This window comes from Silene latifolia, chromosome 8, assembly GCF_048544455.1.
Source record: "Silene latifolia isolate original U9 population chromosome 8, ASM4854445v1, whole genome shotgun sequence".
In the NCBI taxonomy this organism is placed as follows: Eukaryota; Viridiplantae; Streptophyta; class Magnoliopsida; order Caryophyllales; family Caryophyllaceae; genus Silene; species Silene latifolia.
The window spans coordinates 88,825,808-88,845,533 of record NC_133533.1 but is presented as its reverse complement, the minus strand read 5'-3'; the positions used below and the strand labels follow the sequence as shown (position 1 = coordinate 88,845,533).

The following is a 19,726-nucleotide window of genomic DNA, read 5'->3' as shown; positions in this document are numbered from 1 at the left end:
GACAGAGTGGGAGAAATTATTAAAGAGCCACAAAGAATGTTATGTCGCAAGAAACTGGTCTTTCTTGGCTACATGAGACGTTTTGTGAAAGACGTTGTTTCTTCAAAACCTAGGAGGTTAAAAATCATCACTTGTAGAAGATGATGAATTAGTATTACTTTTAGAAAGTAAATAGATTGTAACTTACAAAGAAATCGTTTGATTCAAGTTGATTACTTGATGTGACCATAATTAGCGCATATTTAGCCCCCGAATTAGCCTTGTTCCCATGCTTTTTAGTGCATATTTGGGTCATTTATTATCTTTAGTTCTTTGTTTTGCATATTCTTTGAGATTTTGATCCCTTGGTAGGAAAGGAGTAAGAATCTTGCATTTTCATGGCAAAACGAGTCTAAATTGATCGAATCCAATGACCAAGCATCAAGGAGAGACAAGATTAGAAGGCCTTTGTACATATTATAGTAGATGAGCAATGTTGAGAAAGGATCCTTGAGTTCCCAAGGAAATCCCCAAGGAATTTATGAAGAAAAGGGAAGAAAAGAAGAAGAAATGTTGCTGAGGCACAATCCGTGCGGATTGTCTACAATCCGGCCGTCCTCCACATGCACAATCCGTGCGGTTTCCTCCAAAGACGCCCGGGTTAGCACTGCCACAATCCGCCCGGATTCCTCCAAAGCCGCCCGTGTTCCACCGCCAGAATCCGCCCGTCCCGACTCCAAAACGCACGGATTCCTGTACAGCACGATTTCGTCTTCTCCAAGCTACAAAGAAAGAAGCCCTTCCTTTGAAAAATACCGGCTCCTCCCTGCTCAATCTAAAAAGTGTAATTACTAGTTTAGCCCTTAGTTAACCCTAATGCATCCCCCTAATTTCCACTATAAATACCCCATTAGTCTAATTAGAAGAGCATGTTCTTCTTATCAATTCTTAGAGTAGTTAATATCAATCAAATCTCTCTTTAGTTTTATAATCAACAATTAATCAAGTTTTAATACAAGTTTTATTTCCTTAATCTCTCTTTTGTTCATCCTTTATTTTGGGTAATTGAAGATTATTTGGGGTATTATTGGGAGATTGACAACCTCTCAATCAAGCATCAAGTACTTCTTTTATATTTGCTTTATTATTGGAATCATTAGTAGGTATAATTCTCTTAATCCCTCTTTAATTATTGTTAATTACTTTCATTTATTCATCATGTTTCATTTTGTTGGTATGATTGACAACCTTGCTAGCATGATCAACATGATAATGAGTGAGTAGTCTCTTAGCTAGGGTTAATGGGTGATTAGGGGAAACCAACATGGGGAATGATTCATGCTTAAATTAATATGCTTTCATGTTTTATTTGCTTGCTTGTTTTGATCTCAACTCATGCACATGTTATGTTTGATGAAATGCGAGCCTATGAATCCTTGCATTTTTTACCCATCACCTATCTTTTCAATGAGACTTGTAAGACATAAACCAACTCGAGTCTCATTAGACCATGCATGTTGTTGAGTAGGGAAGATTAAGTCGATTTGTAGGTGTTGTACAATCTAATCGATTCGGCTCCGGGACCCAAACTTTCCTAGGATTGTAAGATATAACCCAACTCAATCCATCACAACAATAATTGCTTGCTTATAATTTGAGAACATGTTTGTATGATCAATTCCCATGATTCCCCTATGATCCCATGACACCCTAGTGCTTTTTATCAATTGTTTACAACCCTTTTAATTCATCTTGCTTGTTTATCTACATTGCTATTTTAGTTAGTGACCTTCTACATCAACCCAAATTGTGACACCCCTAAGACACCACTAGTTTCAATAGAAATCTCATCTCAATTCCCGTCCCTTGGGATCCGACCTTTACTTGCCTCTTTACTAATTGTAGATTTGTTTGTAAAGTTATAAATTTTGTTTTGATTCGGCCATGACCCAACGACAACATCTATTCAATTGTGAACACGAAACGGAAACCGATCAAAAATGGCGCCGTTGCCGGGGACGGTGTTAGCTTGATTTAGATTTTCTTACATTGTTATTAGTTGTGTCTTTTTTTCGCCTTGGGGATTTAAAACTCCTCAAGGTTTGTTCTAATTGTTTTCAAGTTGTTTGATATTTTGCATGTCTAGAAGGTCACAAGGTGATTTGTTACCTTTTGATCGTGAAATTGAAAGAACTTTGACAACCAATAGGAGACTTGCTAGGAGGAATTTGAGAGGTATTGGTGAGGTTGTAGATATTCAACCAACTATTGAGTTCATCAATCCTTTTGTAAGAGAAGGTGAGGAGAACCCAACACAAAATACCACCCAAAATCAACCTACAATGCCTAAATTTTCATCACATTCCGTACCCACCGAGGAGAACCTACCCAATGGTACTCCCACACCACAACATCTAACCGGAAATTTTATTGCCAAATCCGCCTTTATCCAATTAGTCGAAAGGAGCCAATTTGGGGGGATGCCTAGTGAAGACCCTCATTCTCATATGGAAACCTTTTGTGACTATTGTGATGCGATTTCTCAAACCGGTGTAACTCAAGACCAAATTCGATGGGTCTTATTTCCTTTTTCTCTAATTGGCACCGCCAAACAATGGTTGAAGGGCCTTGATAAGGCCACTCTCGGAATAGATTCTTGGAAGAAGTTGGCTCTAGCTTTCTACAAAAAATTCTACCCACCGGAAAAGACTAACATGCTAAGAACTCAAATTACGGGTTTTAAGCAAAGGGATGAAAAATCTTTGTATGAAGCTTGGGAGCGGTTCAAAGGAATTTGTCGCTCATGTCCTCATCATGGACTTAGCGAATGGTTCTTGGTACAACAATTTTGGAATGGTCTTTATGAAGATTCAAGGAACATTCTCAACATGGGATCAAATGGAATGTTCACCGAGGTTGATGACAATCAAACATGGAACAAAATTGAGGAAATGGCGGTCCAAAACTCACAATATAGTAGACCTCGCAAGGCTACTAGAGGAGGAAAGCATGAAGTGGACTCCGTTACTCAATTGGGTGCTCAACTTAGTGCTCACATTGACACAATCAACTTGAAGTTCGAAAAAGCAATGGCTAGACTTGAAGAAGTCTCAAAATCACGAAAGCATCATGTTAATGCCATGACGGCATCTTCATCAATCCCAAGTGGGATATGTGAGAATTGTGGAACTTTGGGATATGACCAAAGTGAATGTAGGGGAACAAATGAACAAGTGAATGCTTTCCAAGCATACAAGAGTGGTACCCCTTATTCCAACTATTACAATGAAAACACCAAATTCCATCCAAATCTCTCATACAAAAGCCAAAATGTTCAAAACCCTCAAACAACATACACTCCACCTCCCATGAGAAACCAAAATCAAAGACCCTTTTACAATCAAAACCAAGGGTACCAAAATCAAAATCCATACAATCACCAAAATGACCAAGGTTTTGATGTTCAAAAAGCGGTCCTCCAAATGCAAAAGAATCAACAAGAATTTTTCACTCAAATGCAAAAAGATAGTCAAGCAAAGAAAACCACCATCAACAACATCCTAGCTCACACCAAGATGTTGGATACCCAATTGACTCAACTAGCATCTTCAAGCTCACAAAGACAAAAGGGGCAATTACCACCTCAAAGTAATCCCCCAAGACATGAAACGGTTAGTGCCATTCACTTGAGAAGTGGCACAAGGTATGAAGCACTGAAGAAGCAAGTTGAGGATGAAGTTGTGGAAGCTAGTGATAAGGAGGAAATTGTGCAAAACTCCAAAGATGGAGAACCATCAAAAGAAGAGATTTCAAATAAAAATGAAGACAAGGTCAAGGAGAAGGAACCCATTGTGATTAGACTTCCTTTTCCAAGTCGTCAAGCCAAGCCCAAATTTGATCACCAACTTGGAAAGTTTATGGAAATTGTGAAGAATTTGGAAGTCTCGATTCCTTTCACGGAATTAATCAATCACGTGCCGGCCTATGCGAAATACATGAAAGACATCCTCACAAAGAAGAAGTCGATCCGGAAACTTGAGACTATCGCCTTCACTAAGGTGAGTAGTGCAATACTTCAAGGGAGTTCACCTCCAAAACTAAAGGATCCGGGAAGCTTCTCAATACCGTGTACCATTGGCGACACCACGATCAACAAAGCCTTATGTGATCTAGGGGCTAGTGTGAGTGTTATGCCGTACTCGGTGAGTAAAAGGTTGGGGATGGGAGAGCTTAAATGCACCAATATCACACTCCAAATGGCCGATAGATCGACGAAGACACCATTAGGGATATGGGAAGATGTTCCCGTGCGAATTGGGAAGTTTTTCATCCCGGTGGACTTTGTCATTGTTGATATGGAGGAAGATTCCAACATTCCAATCATTCTAGGAAGACCTTTCCTACACACCGCGGGTGCGGTGATTGATGTGAAACATGGTGAGCTCACTCTAGAAGTGGGAGATGAAAGCATAACCTTTAATCTTGACAAGACTATGAGAGCTCCTCGTTTGCATGAACCGTGTTTCATGATTGATCATTATAGCCGGAAGGATGAGAGGAAGAAGTCGGAACTCCAATGGAAGAAGGAAATTGAAGATGCTCTATTCAAAGAGCAAGTGAATTGTGACAAGGAGAGCTTGCAAAGCTCATCAAAATCAATCAAAGAAGAAGAGGATGGCCTCATTGGCCAAGAGAAGAAATTGGGAGAGTTGTCTCCATCAAATCAAGAGATTTTCAATGATCAACTTAATGAAGTTTGTGGTCTTTGGGACGACGAATTTGAAGGGATTTTTAATCCCTACATTGGTAATGCCATCGATCAAGACCGACAACAAGGGCCAAGGTCTATTGAAGAGCTTTATAACGATAATGAACAAGCTTTTGATTATTTCTTCAAGGTGTTGAGCAACATCAACAACACCTTGGACATGCCCCCTTGACATCTCATCAAGAATGAGAGTTTGGTGGAGTCCTCCCTAAACCACCATTTGTAAATATTTCTAACTCCCTAACTCGCATTTCAATTCTTGTATTGCATTTTTGTCATCTTTGGATTTATTTTTATATACTTTGATCAAGATAATTGTCATGTTTGAGAGAAGTGAGGGAGGGACTAATGATTTCAATTGATGTGTAGTGCTTTAGCTTGGTGTGGGGATGGCAATTGCCTAGGCTATCCATGCCTTAGTAGTGCCCCCACAATGAAGAACACGAGATATTTTGAAGAATGGAAGAATGACAAGGGATATGCATTGTACACGGATAGAACTGAATCCGGGTACAAAGGGGTCGAATCCGAGCGGATTCAGGAGAATCCGCCCGTCTTCAGGCAATCCGCACGTGTTGGGTAAAAGACGCACGTCCCTTTGAGCTGAACTTTTGAAATATTTCTGACTGTAAGAGAATCCGGGCGTCCTGAATACTAATCCGCTCGTCTCTGAAAATCCGCCCGTCTTGAAGGGAAGACGCCCGTCTTCTTGGCTGAGGAAAACGAGAAAAATCCCTGTGAAGGAATCCGTCCGTCTTCTGAAGAATCCGCCCGTCCCGTGTCAGCAAATCCGAGCGTCTTCATTGAAAGACGCCCGTCTTTAGGCGAGTTTTTCCCAACCCAGAAAGTGCAGAATCCGCCCGTCTCGAGCAGAAACCGCACGGATTGCCCCTGCAGTTCGAATTTTTCGGGCTTTATAAAACCCCTCCCACATTCATTTCTTCATTCATACATTCATAACACTACTCAAAAACATCAAAACCCTCATCCTCTCCATCACAAAAAACAAAATCCCTCAACTACATTCACCAAAATCAAATCAAAGCATCATTTTAACAACAAATCAATCACTCCTTTTTCAATAAAAATCAAAACCAAGCACAAAATCTTCAACCTTTGAGTCGATTTTCGAATTCATAAAGGCAAAGCCTTTCACCTTTAAATCGATTTGGGTACACTACAAATTGAAGACTTTTCATTCTTTTCTTGGTTAATTCATCAATGGCAAGGACTAAGGGAGCAACAAAAGCAAAGGCACCAAAGGCAAAGACACTTTCATCAAGGCAAAAGGCTCTTCAAGCAAAGAAAACATTGGCTATGGTGGTAGCAACCCCAAACTTGGAAATGCAACAACAACAACAACCTTCTATGGGAGCAACAACATCTACTACTCCGGAAATTGATCAACTTTTGCATTATCCGGAGGTAACTTTTATTTCCAAAACCCATATAGATACTTTTGCCAAGTTTGCTAGGAAATCATTTCAATCCACCAAGTTTATTTGTGAAGATACCTTAGATAAGTTGGGTGTCCTTGAGCAAACTAGAGTTTTCTTTAAAGCCATGGGGTTGAAGAAATTGTTTGAATCAAAAGAATTGACATACCCCTCCCTTACCTTGGAGTTTTTGAGTTCTTTGAAAGTCAATAAGGTTGAGTCTATAGAGAACCTCGAGTTTCGTCTAGCTAATGTTAGTAGATGCATTTCCTTTAGGGAATTGGGTGAAATTTTGGGTCTTAGTGATGAACCGAGTTATTTTAAGAATTTTGGAAAGTATGACCCCGACCCTCTTTGGGAGGCAATTTCCGGAAGGAAATTTGAGGACTTTCATGCGAGTCGTGCTCTTTTAGTCCACCATCCGGGCATACACTACTACAAATCCAGGCAACTACAATGCCCCATTAACAACGAGTATTCACGAAAATCACAATAGACGTTGTAGAATGTATGGCGCGAATTTTACTAAAATGAATTACAACGGGTATGGTTATAAAAACCGTTGTTATTAGTTTTAACAACGGGTTACACATACACAACCGTTGTTACTAATGTGGCGCAAAATTGACGCAAAGTTAGTGAAAAGTAATCACAACGGTTGCTTTTGGAACCCGTTGTTAAAACTTCTTTGACAACGGTTGTTGATTTACAACCGTTGTTAAAACATATTTGACAACGGTTGTTGTTTAATAACCGTTGTCAATACCTTCCATACTATAAACCACACAAACACAAGTCTCCTGCAGCCACAAAACACAAACCTTAATACACAAACACAAACCCAGCAGCCAAACACAAACACAAAACACACACTTTCTTATCGTCTCTTTCTCTCTTTCTCATCGTCGCTTTATCTTCTCGCCGTCACTGTTGATTTCATCGTCTCTTTACGTACGTTCTGTAATTATCAGGTTTGTTTCATCATCATTATTTTATTTTTTTAATTATTTCATTTCCATGTATGTGTTCTTATCGACCATTAGGTTCCGTTCAGCATCTGCTATATCGTCATATAGCTGCAGCTGATGCTGCTCCGTCAAGCCATCTTCTTTGGCGTCCTTCAGTACGGATCGAGCATCCGCAAGGTAGCTCCTGAAACTTTCCTCAATATGGAGCAACCGGCGGATGAAACTGTTGTTGTTCTCGATCTAGAGTGTTAAGGATGATATCATTCATTTTGTTGGAGTTTGGAGTTTGTTTTGAAAGATTAAGGAGGGTTAATTTATTTGGAGTTTGTTTTAGCAGTTAGGGTTTGGAGAATATATTGAGATAATGGAAATGCATGTTAGTTGAGATAATGCAATGTATTTATACTAAGCAATGTGTGGGTTGAGTTATTTTTTAATTAATATATATGTTAGGAAGTTGTGCCATAATCATCATCATATCTCTCAATGCTGCTTCAAATCTTATTACTAACCCTTCTCATTCCATATTGTCCGTTCATATGCACAGTGATGGCAGTAATAATCTGGATCTTGCTGATGACTGATCTATGGAGTTCAAAAAATGGAAGCAAATCAAACAAGCATAACTCAACACTTTCAAAATGATCATTTCATTTAATTTTAAACCAAATACATTACAGAAATTATCAGAAATCAAAAGATGTATAATAAGCGGAACAACCCGGTTAAGCGTAAAAAGCGCTTCTCAACCTGCCACCAATCACGCCACTCTGGTATACCGCTAACTTCCGGGTCATTGGCTTCATATTTTGCAATAACAGATTGAATATATGCAAGGACAAGACTTGCATGTGGAGATAAGGTTGGAAGAGTACAACTCAACATATCTCTCGTGCACCAAGTTGCGTAATGTAGCCGACGAGGGTATGAAGATGATGATGATGATGAGGCTTTGTTGACAAGCCGGACTGCTTCACGCCTCATAATCCAATAATTCCGTTGATGTTCAAGGGATGCTTTGATTAATGGGTGTTGATCGGCGGGAAGCCCGGCGAGAACCTTCCCATCATCTTCAATCGTTTGTGTAAGCCATTCTTCGTTGTTGATAAAATTAGGGTTCATTGCCTTGTTGTTTCAATTAATGAATGTTAGTAAAGTATGCTTTAATATTTATAGTCACATTTATAAGTTTTTTCAAAACCGTTGGTAATTAATTCAAGGGATATTCTGCATGCATCGGAATTATAACGGGCCGTAATTATGCATGCATCTAGTAATATTTAATTTAATTTTTTTTTATTTTTTAAGAACAAACAACAACGGTTATTTATTAAAAAACCGTTGTCTTTAGTTATAACAACGGTTTTGTATATTACAACCGTTGTTATAACTTTCCCTCCAAAATTGAGTCACACTTTCCACAACGGGTTTTTATACTTAAAACCGTTGTTAATAGTTTTAACAACGGGTTCCTTAAGAAAACCAACCGTTGTTAAAACCTTTTACAACGGACGCTTTAACAACGTCCGCTTTTTTATATAACAACGGTTTTCAACCGTTGTTATAGCCTGTATCTGTAGTAGTGATAAGAGTATGGCACAAGGTCATAGGAAACACCATTATTGCAAGGAAAGATACCAACCATTTCACCAAACTTGATTTTATTCTTCTTGAGTCGGCTTTGAACATTGGAAGAGTACACACCAAGCCTTTCAACTTTTTCAGGCTTTTGGTGGATAGATGGCTCAACATTGATTGTGGGAAGAAAGGCCCTACCGTTATTGTGAATGGCGGCCTAGTCACTATCCTAGCTAAATACTTTGATCCTAACTTCAACAAAGATAACAAGTATGAGGCGAAAGAGGGTGGTCATCTTGTTGATATGCATACTATGATACACAAGTACAAGTGGGTTGCCCATAACCCTCTTGACACCAAGTATGGATGGCTCACTAGTGAGGCTAGATCGTTTACTTTGCCTTCAAAGATTTGTCGTCTAAGCGTCCACCGGACCAATTATCTACTTCCCCTTTCAAAAGAGGCCGAGTATATTATCCGACAACAAAAGGGTGAACTTGAAATGCCCTCCTCTTCCATTGTCACACCACCTTACCCTTTCGAGTACCAAGAGTTCAAGCCCGATGGAATTGAAGCAAGAAATGATTATTTGACTCTTCTCATGCAAGCAATGCACAAGCAAGCCTTTGAGGATCGGAAAAATGCTTACTTGGCTCAATATCCACCCCTCCTACACTTAGCTAGGCAAGGACTACTTGATCCATCATGTCCTTTGCCTAGTTGGGTGGATAGAGAAGTCCTATTTCCGAGTGCATCTAGGGTTGTTCCGGGTGACAATGAGGTTATCGGTAATGACGAGGTTGATGATAACATTGATGAGGAAGCAAGTGAAGAAGTAGAAGAGGATGGTGAGCAAGATAATGAGCAAGGTGAAGAAGAAAGTGAAGAAGCAAATGAAGAGGGAAGTGGCAATGAGACCACTTCTAATGAGGAGAATGATGATAGTGATGATATGATGGAAGATTAGCAAGCTTTGGAGGCTCCTACCCTCTCAAGGTTTGTCTATTTCTCTCTTTGTTTTTAATTGTTTTCTTGATCATTGTTGGAGTAGTCCTAGCACCATAGAGGACTCACACCTCGGTACCATTGAGGTGTTCTCATTTTATTGTTCCCACTTTCAAAATCCAAAATGATAAATTTGTTTCATGCATTGCATAGTGTGTGCATGAACTACACCCATCCTTAGGACATTAGCAATGGTGTCTAACTCAGTTTGGGGAAGTTAATGCATACACAACGGGAGATAATCTAAATTATCCTCTCCGTCATAAACAAAAACCATGCATCATGTAGTGTAGATTAGTGTAGATTGCATTTAATGTAGAAATCATGCATCATCTTTGCATAATTTCCCATCATTTTGGCCATTGAGGACAATGCCCATATTAGTGTGGGGATGGAAATTCTAACTTAACTTTTATTTAAAAATCCAAAAAAATTGAAAAATTTCGAAAATCATAAAAATTTGAAAAATTGAAAACCCAAAAACATGTTTATTTCCTTTGTAGTGTAGTCTTGTATATATTGTTTTGTATATATTGTGTTTGTTCTATCCTTGTTCACATTGATCGACTACGCCACATCCGAGACATGAGGATATTGAAGACCGCATGGTATGATCTTTCCAATCTCCTTTTTCCTCTTTATGTTAATGACTATGTGGCTTTATTTTGATTGATGCGGTATAACAATGTGAACTTAGGACTTGCATTTAGTTTATATGTCATATTAGTTGGTAGAATCATTTGCATTAGGATGTTTATATGCTAGTTGCATCATGGCATGTAGTTGCATGTTAGAAAAATTTTGTGAAACCGTCTATTTGGGAAGCTTGACAAGTGTATATAGGCCCTAGTAGATGCTTTTTGTTCTTAAGACTTTGCTTGTTAGAATACTTGTAAAACACCCTAGGATGTGTCATACTAGTATCCTTTGACCCATGGATTACGGCCTAGTCAAGAGTACCTTGTGGTGTGATAACTCCTTGGCTACCGTTTATTCCAAGGTGACCCTTGAAACCATGCATCCATCCATGCATCCATTATCCATGTTCTACCATACATTTTGTCATCAAAGGGAATGGGCACAAAAAGAAATCAATTTGAGTTCAATGAAATGAAAAGTGAAAGAAAGTTTGCAAAAATGCATCAAATGAAAAGAGGAGCAAAAATAGAACTCCTAAAGCTTCAAATATAAGCCACCCTCACTAAATATGAGGTGACTTTGAAAATGTTCAAAAGAAATGCAAAGAAAAATTGAAAGTTGTCAAGTGTTGAATTGCCAAACATCAAAGAAATGGCAAAAGAAAGTGTTCTCAAATGTCATATGCCACAAGAAATTGGGGGGAAAAACAAAAACAAAGCAAACTCCCAAATGAAACTCAAATATCTATCGATCCCTTTATCCATCGTATCCATTTTTTGTGCATGGTAGAGAGGGGACGACCCTTCTTCTTGTCTAGGCAAGAGGGGGAATTCACGATCCTCCAGTGTTTCTAACACCATAGGGAGCCTACTCTTGACAAAAGCATTTAACGATTGAGGACAAAGGTACCCTAGCTTGACACAATTTGGAGGTGATTTATTGGTATCCTTCTAGGCTTAGTAGTTTGAAGAAATTGCATCTATGAAGGAGTGTGTACCCTTGAATTGCTTCCCTCGTAGATAATTTCCGCCACTTAGATGAGGAAAGTGGCTATTCCTTTTGTAGATGCATCCATTATGTGATTTTGTGTGCTTAATGTTTGGATGTGTCGCCATTTTGGCAAGACCCACCTTGCCTTGCAAGAAGGCATCCTACCTCATGGTTGTCTTGTTGTGAGTTGAAGGGGCGGAGTGAGACCCGCTAATTGTCTCATATCGGCTATGTTATTAGGTTAGTTTAAATAATGGTCCTAGTCTTTGTCACCTCTTTACTCGGGACGAGCAAAGGTTCGGTTTGGGGATATTTGATGTGACCATAATTAGCGCATATTTAGCCCCCGAATTAGCCTTGTTCCCATGCTTTTTAGTGCATATTTGGGTCATTTATTATCTTTAGTTCTTTGTTTTGCATATTCTTTGAGATTTTGATCCCTTGGTAGGAAAGGAGTAAGAATCTTGCATTTTCATGACAAAACGAGACTAAATTGATCGAATCCAATGACCAAGCATCAAGGAGAGACAAGATTAGAAGGCCTTTGTACATATTATAGTAGATGAGCAATGTTGAGAAAGGATCCTTGAGTCCCCAAGGAAATCCCCAAGGAATTTATGAAGAAAAGGGAAGAAAAGAAGAAGAAATGTTGCTGAGGCACAATCCGTGCGGATTGTCTACAATCCGGCCGTCCTCCACATGCACAATCCGTGCGGTTTCCTCCAAAGACGCCCGGGTTAGCACTGCCACAATCCGCCCGGATTCCTCCAAAGCCGCCCGTGTTCCACTGCCAGAATCCGCCCGTCCCGACTCCAAAGCGCACGGATTCCTGTACAGCACGATTTCGTCTTCTCCAAGCTACAAAGAAAGAAGCCCTTCCTTCGAAAAATACCGGCTCCTCCCTGCTCAATCTAAAAAGTGTAATTACTAGTTTAGCCCTTAATTAACCCTAATGCATCCCCCTAATTTCCACTATAAATACCCCATTAGTCTAATTAGAAGAGCATGTTCTTCTTATCAATTCTTAGAGTAGTTAATATCAATCAAATCTCTCTTTAGTTTTGTAATCAACAATTAATCAAGTTTTAATACAAGTTTTATTTCCTTAATCTCTCTTTTGTTCATCCTTTATTTTGGGTAATTGAAGATTATTTGGGTTATTATTGGGAGATTGACAACCTCTCAATCAAGCATCAAGTTTTTCTTTTATATTTGCTTTATTATTGGAATCATTAGTAGGTATAATTCTTTTAATCCCTTTTTAATTATTGTTAATTACTTTCATTTGTTCATCATGTTTCATTTTGTTGGTATGATTGACAACCTTGCTAGCATGATCAACATGATAATGAGTGAGTAGTCTCTTAGCTAGGGTTAAAGGGTGATTAGGGGAAACCAACATGGGGAATGATTCATGCTTAAATTAATATGCTTTCATGTTTTATTTGCTTGCTTGTTTTGATCTCAACTCATGCACATGTTATGTTTGATGAAATGCGAGCCTATGAATCCTTGCATTTTTTACCCATCACCTATCTTTTCAATGAGACTTGTAAGACATAAACCAACTCGAGTCTCATTAGACCATGCATGTTGTTGAGTAGGGAAGATTAAGTCGATTTGTAGGTGTATTACAATCTAATCGATTCGGCTCTGGGACCCAAACATTCCTAGGATTGTAAGATATAACCCAACTCAATCCATCACAACAATAATTGCTTGCTTATAATTTGAGAACATGTTTGTATGATCAATTCCCATGATTCCCCTATGATCCCATGACACCCTAGTGCTTTTTATCAATTGTTTACAACCCTTTTAATTCATCTTGCTTGTTTATCTACATTGCTATTTTAGTTAGTGACCTTCTACATCAACCCAAATTGTGACACCCCTAAGACACCACTAGTTTCAATAGAAATCTCATCTCAATTCCCGTCCCTTGGGATCCGACCTTTACTTGCCTCTTTACTAATTGTAGAGTTGTTTGTAAAGTTATAAATTGTGTTTTGATTCGGCCGTGACCCAACGACAACATCTATTCAATTGTGAACACGAAACGGAAACCGATCATTACTTCTAGAAAGTAATGGACATATGACTTACATGAGAATGTAAGTCACAACTCACTACAAGGCTTAGAGCCATGAAAATCCGAAATAAAAGGTTTGATTAGTGACAAAGGGTTTTGCACTAATAAAGAGAGATTTCAAAGCTTGGTTGGTGGCAAAGGGTTTTTGCACTAGTTGAAATGCTTAAGTCTATTTGGATCTTCTTAGGGATTGTGTTTCATTATGAGGATATACATACAACAAGTGAATCTAAAACCCACTTCTTCAAAAGAAAGAATGTATTCAATACATGTCATGAGTTTTATAGATTCTTACAATCCTAAGATAATGTGCAACTTAAGAGATGGTCTTGAGTAGGACATCAATGAGTTGGAATCAATGATTTGATCATGGTATGAAAAATTTCCTGATAAGTCGAGAAGTTATGTTTATACATGAAGTTTAGTGGGAGTTACGAAAATTTTAATTAGTCTTATATGTGGATGACACATTGATCATTGGGAATGATTTAAGACTTATGGAGTATTATAATACATCTTTAATATCCTGATTTATGAAGATAAATCTACATGATATTAGCGTCAAATAAGAAGTCTTATGTTGATAACATTCATGACTAGTTCAATCAAGTTGAACATATTTGATTGATTCCATTTGCTTCCGCTGCCGAATCAATTAAATAGGAAATGATGTATAACACTTCATATACTTTGAGTATGATGATTTGTTTCAAATCGAATTTAAGTAATAGTTACCAAGTAGCCATATAGATTATTCTTATGTGCTTGCAAAAGCATTTAGCAAGTAATGCAAAGTGTTTTTGATGCAATTTTCTGTAAGAGTGTTACACAAGTGACAATTGACAATTGAGATTGCGCATGGTTTACGACAAAACCATAATCAAAACACATTAGGATGGTTAAGATACCATTGTGGCAATGTTATTTAAGAAATAGATTTTCTAGAATCTTTTTAGGCAATAAAGAACAATGAGATATATTTACGACGGAAATTGGGTACACTTGCAATCATGAGATGTGCAAAAGGATGAGTCCCGCACACTGTGAAAACAGTGGGAGCTATTCTAAGGCTAGAGGGCTTATGTCTTGATTGGATCTCGACACGTACATCAGAAAGTTTTGTAATGCAAATGTATACATTACAAAGGAAAACGAGTATGTAGTAAGGTTAAGTAAGGTACAAGAAGTTGATAAAACCTACTAACCAAAACCTTCTCATGGGCTTAACATGATTAGTCATGTCATATGTCATTTCAATTGCATTGAGATGAATAACTACATTTAAGATCAAACTGGATTATAGAATATGAAGTAGTAATCAAGTATTCACTACTCATGTGATAATCACATTTATCGTTCGAGTTTTTAAATCAGAAAACTCCTTTTATACTTTGTTACATCCAAACGGGTTGTAGAGACAATATTGAACCCCGTTAAAGTGAACCCGGATTAACATGGTATTCGCCCATAGTCACTTGCATGAGGTGACGTCTCGAAGTGACTAGAGTGTGATGCGATTGATGGAAAGTTCAAGTGCCATAGAGTCATGTGAGATGACTAGTCGATCACATAAAGATCGTTAGGAACACTTTGTCGGGCCTTATGACCGCTTATAGAGTTCGGCAAATTTATATAGCCTGGTCGTGGCGAGAGCTACTATAGTATTCTAATGAGTCGATTCTTTTGACTAAAGACTGCTCGCCTAAGGTGGCACGAGTTTGATTAACTTTGATTTGTGTTACTACGACCTTCGTAAATGGGGTCAAATGGGCATATTTTGGGTTATGATGGTGTGGCTAGTCGAAGGGAATAAGTGCGATAGGAATTGTCCACCCCTTGTCAGGGTTAAAACAATATCTCAGGGCCACTCGAGGAGTAATGAACTGGAAATGCGTGGCCACGCTCGGAAGGTATCTATGGTAGATGATTCCGGTCAATCAGTTATTCTCCAGATCGAGGAAACCACTCTCGATATGATCACTTGCAAGTACGACCTGAAAGACACCTTGCATTGAGTGGGAGATAGTAATAGGACAAGAGAATTGGTGACGCACACTTGTCGAGGACAAGTGGGAGATTGTTGGAATATGTGTCCTCCGACAATAATGCGATCACAATCGTCGATCATGATGATCACATGTTTAAATCTCATTTTAAGAATATATGTGGGATGTAATATTTTGTCAATGGTCCACACATATCGGTAATGATTGGCTGACTAGAGTTTGACATTACTGTCGTGCGACGGTGGTGATCAGTTGATCCCCTTAGGTCATACCTAAAGGGTGACACTCTTAATTGATTATTTAATTGATCGTATGACGATACGGGTTAATTAAATTACTTAAAATTGACGGACGATTTTGGAAGTAATATTTACGTGTCTCATTGTAATTTGATTAAATAAGATACGGTCTAAGTAATCGAATTGTTTTATTACTTAGATGAAATTATTGTTTACGGAAACAATTAAAACGGAATGAATAATTTATTATAAATGCAAGATGTTGTGATTTATAAATTGGTAAACCATTTTTGGTACAAGTAATTGTTAATTACTATGTTATTTTTATAAGTGACATATTTGATTAATATTTTGATTTTTAATGGTTAAAAATACATTTTATAAATAAGATGTCATGAAATGTGTCACATGTGACATATTGACAAAATCACAAATAAAATGGACTCATCCATTTTATGTATGTGTACCGAAATGGAGGGAGTATTTATGATGAAATTGTGTTAATTGTTTGAGTGGAAAACAATATGATTGCACACCTATTTGTAGACTTGTAAGTCTAGTTTTTCTTGAGAAGAAAAATAAGCCCATGCATTGGGCACCATTACCCTCTCCCAACCGGTTTTTAGAGGAGCCTCATTAGGGGTTTTTCCTCTTGACTATTCATTATCTTTCACAACATAATTTCTAAGGTTAAGAAATTATTTTTCTCTCTACACTCATAAAAATTTTAGAGAGAAATGTTACTCCTACTTCTTTCCTCTCTTGACCAAAATCTAGAGACCAAAATCAATATTTTGGGTCATTTTAGTAAGATTAATATTGTTCTAGATCTAATAATATTAGTCTTTAAAGAGGTCACCTTGGGTATTCACTTTTGGGAGGGATTCTATTTTGGATCCTTTTGTTCATCCATTGTTAGGAGAGCTCAAGAACAAGTGAGAAGGTGAACTCACTTGTGCCCATAAATCCGAAAATCATATGGTGAGAAAACGATTTCTTCACTTATCTATTTTAGTTTGCATGCATAAGATTTGTAATTAATTTTACGACTAAATTAATTAGAACATATTTGAATATGTTAAGTAATGAGATATAGATTCCTAACAAATAGCAACAAAGCGGGCTTGAAAAGCTCACCCAAATCCAACAATGAAGAGGATGGCCTCATTGGCCAAAACAAGAAAGAAGGAGAGTTGTCTCTATCAACTCAAGAAATTTTTAATGATCAAGTAAACGAAGTTTGCGGTCTTTGGGATGATGAGTTCGAAGGGATATTTGATGGGGGTGATGTCGTCGGGTCTCCCAATCAAACACATTTATATTCTCAACAAACAACTAGTTAGCGGTAAGTCGAGGTCGATCCATGGGATGGTGTGCTTTGGGTTCTAAGTCTATCTATCTCAATTTATGCTAGTGTCACAATTGATGGGGTTTGTAGTTGTATTCTAAACTAATGAAAGTAACAAAGTAAAGCAAACAATGAACTAAGAAATGTAAACAAATGACTAAAAGCACTAGGATGTCATGGGTTCATAAGGAAATCATGGGAGTTGATCATACAAACATGTTCTCAATTATAAGCAAGCAATTATTGTTGTGATGGATCGAGTTGGTTTATATCTTACAATCCTAGGAAGGTTTGGGTCCCGGAGCCGAATCGATTAGATTGTACAACACCGACAAGTCGACTTTATCCTCCCTATCCAACTATATGCATGGTCTAATGAGACTCGAGTTGGTTTATGTCTTACAAGTCTCATTGAAAAGATAAAAGATGGTTGTAAATGCAAGGATTCATAGGCTTAGCATTTCATCAAACATAACATGGGCATAAGTTGAAATCACAACAAGCAAGCAAATTAATCATGTGAACATATTAGATTAAGCATGAATCAATCCCCATGTTGGTTTCTCTAATTACCCATTAATCATAGCTAAGTAACTACTCACTCATGATCAAGTTTAACATGTTAATAAGGTTGTCAATCATACTAACAAAGCCAAACATGATGAACAAGTAAGAAAGATTAACAATAATTAAAACAAGGATTAAGAGAGTTATACTTATGGAGATTCCAAAATAATAATGCAAAGAATAATAGAAGAACTTGATGATTGATGGAAGGTTGTCAATCTCCCAATAAACCCAAATGATCTTCTAATTACCCAATAATAAACTTGAATTTCTTAATAATAAACTTGAACAATGATTAAGGAAAGATTAATGTATAATTTGTGGAAAGATTAAATGATAATCTATTCTAATCTACTCCTAATCTAATCTAAGGAAGGATTGATTTAACCTAATGAAAACTTGATGGTTTGATTATTACAAATGGGGTATATGAAGGAAAAGTAGATCTATATACTTACATATTCATATATGTCATAATTTAATTTGTCATAAAATTAACAAGTGATCTTATTCATGCAAACTATTTAACAAAATAAAGAAGAATTCATCCTTACATTTGAGTTTCGGTTCATATGGGCACAAAAGAGATCTACTTCTCTTTTGTTCTTGTGCTTTCCTTTTGGATGAACAAAGACCCAAGTGTAGGATCTCTCCCAAGGAACTATACCCAAAGCACACTCTTAAATAAAATCAATATTATAAATACTATTACAATATTAATTGTAATACCCCGTATTTTATATCGCTAATTGAGTCGAGTTAATTGTTTAGTCGTATTGATATCGTAAGATCGAGTTATTCGTAAACTTGTTGAGACGGGTTTAACTGAACGAAGTCACGTTAGCTTACCCATTTACCCAATCACGTTACCCATGACCCATTTACCATCTAACCTAATCTTTAACCTAAATTTTTACCCTAGCTCTACAAACACTCCTCCCTCACCCGCCTCCCTCATTTCAGCGGCACAAATCCCAACCTTCACGCAAATCGAGAGCAACGAGAGTAAGTGTGGGTGTTGACAGCGCAGCAAGGAAGAGCATAGAGTGGTTGTCGACACTTGAGGCGGCCGTGGTGGTGGTTTACGCGGCAGTTTAGGTAAGCAGTCCCCCTTTCTTTTTCTCTTTTGTCGTTTGTCGGGTGGTTTTGGTTGTCACCGTGTGTCTCAGGGAGGTGGTAATGGTGGTTGGTGTCGGGAAATTGTATTGGTTGGTTTGGAGCGCCCCTGTTGGTGGCGGTTAGGGAGATTTTAGGCGGTCGAAATGGCGGGGAGAGGTGTTGTCGATAGGGGTAATCAAACGGGTTTACATACGGGTTTCAGGTGGGTTTAGAATGCTAGGTTTGGGGTGGCGCCACCGTGGACTCGGGGGAGGTCAAAACGGCGGCACCACGGCGTCTGTGTGCTTGGTTTGACGGCGAGCAGAGGGGTGGTGGTAGCATAGGAGGAGGTTAACGACGGTGGTGGCTATAGGATTGCAAAGGGGGGCTGTTGGTGGCAGCAACCCCTGCTAGGCGGTGTGTCAGGGCTGTTGGCAGCCCTGGTTTGACTCGCCGGCGGCAGTCGACCAGGTTGGGGTTTGTTGTTGGTGGTTGGGTCGAGTTGGGGAACAGGCCTGGTGGTTGTCGTGGTGTTTCAGGCGGCGCGTGAGGGGTTTGGGCGAGTGTGAAGTCGGGTTGTGGGGATTGTTCTATGTTTGTTTCGGTTTTCTTAATCGTTTAATTCGTTAACCTTTTATTTATCATATTAGCTAATTAATTTAACTTCCGAGTTATTTAAAATAATTAGAGACGGGTTTTGAGTCGGGTTGGTTAAAATGGAAAACTGCTATATCGGGGAAGTTTCTATTTAAGGAGATTTTCCAATTAAGAAGTTTCTATTTTTAGTAACTTTCTATTTTGGGAACGGGAATGGTTTAAGTAATTTTTTATCATTTATTTAACTTTCAGAGGGCGAATTGTTGTGGAATATTACTGAACACCCGACTATTTGACTGCGGTACTGAGGTAGGGAAATACACTTGACTTATTATCGTTGTTGTTGAATTGTGATGACTTGTTTGTGTTTCATATGACCAAACTGTGAATGTTGACTTGATTCGTGGTTGTTGGTT

The 19,726-nt window shown here is 38.2% G+C and overlaps 1 non-coding gene across 1 annotated transcript; it reads right to left on the bottom strand.

The window, feature by feature from the left end:
• Positions 1–2,693: 2,693 nt before the first annotated feature.
• On the bottom strand, positions 2,694–2,800 carry LOC141597583 (small nucleolar RNA R71). Its single transcript, XR_012522811.1, has one exon. It is a non-coding gene; the product is annotated as a small nucleolar RNA R71 (small nucleolar RNA).
• Positions 2,801–19,726: the final 16,926 nt, after the last annotated feature.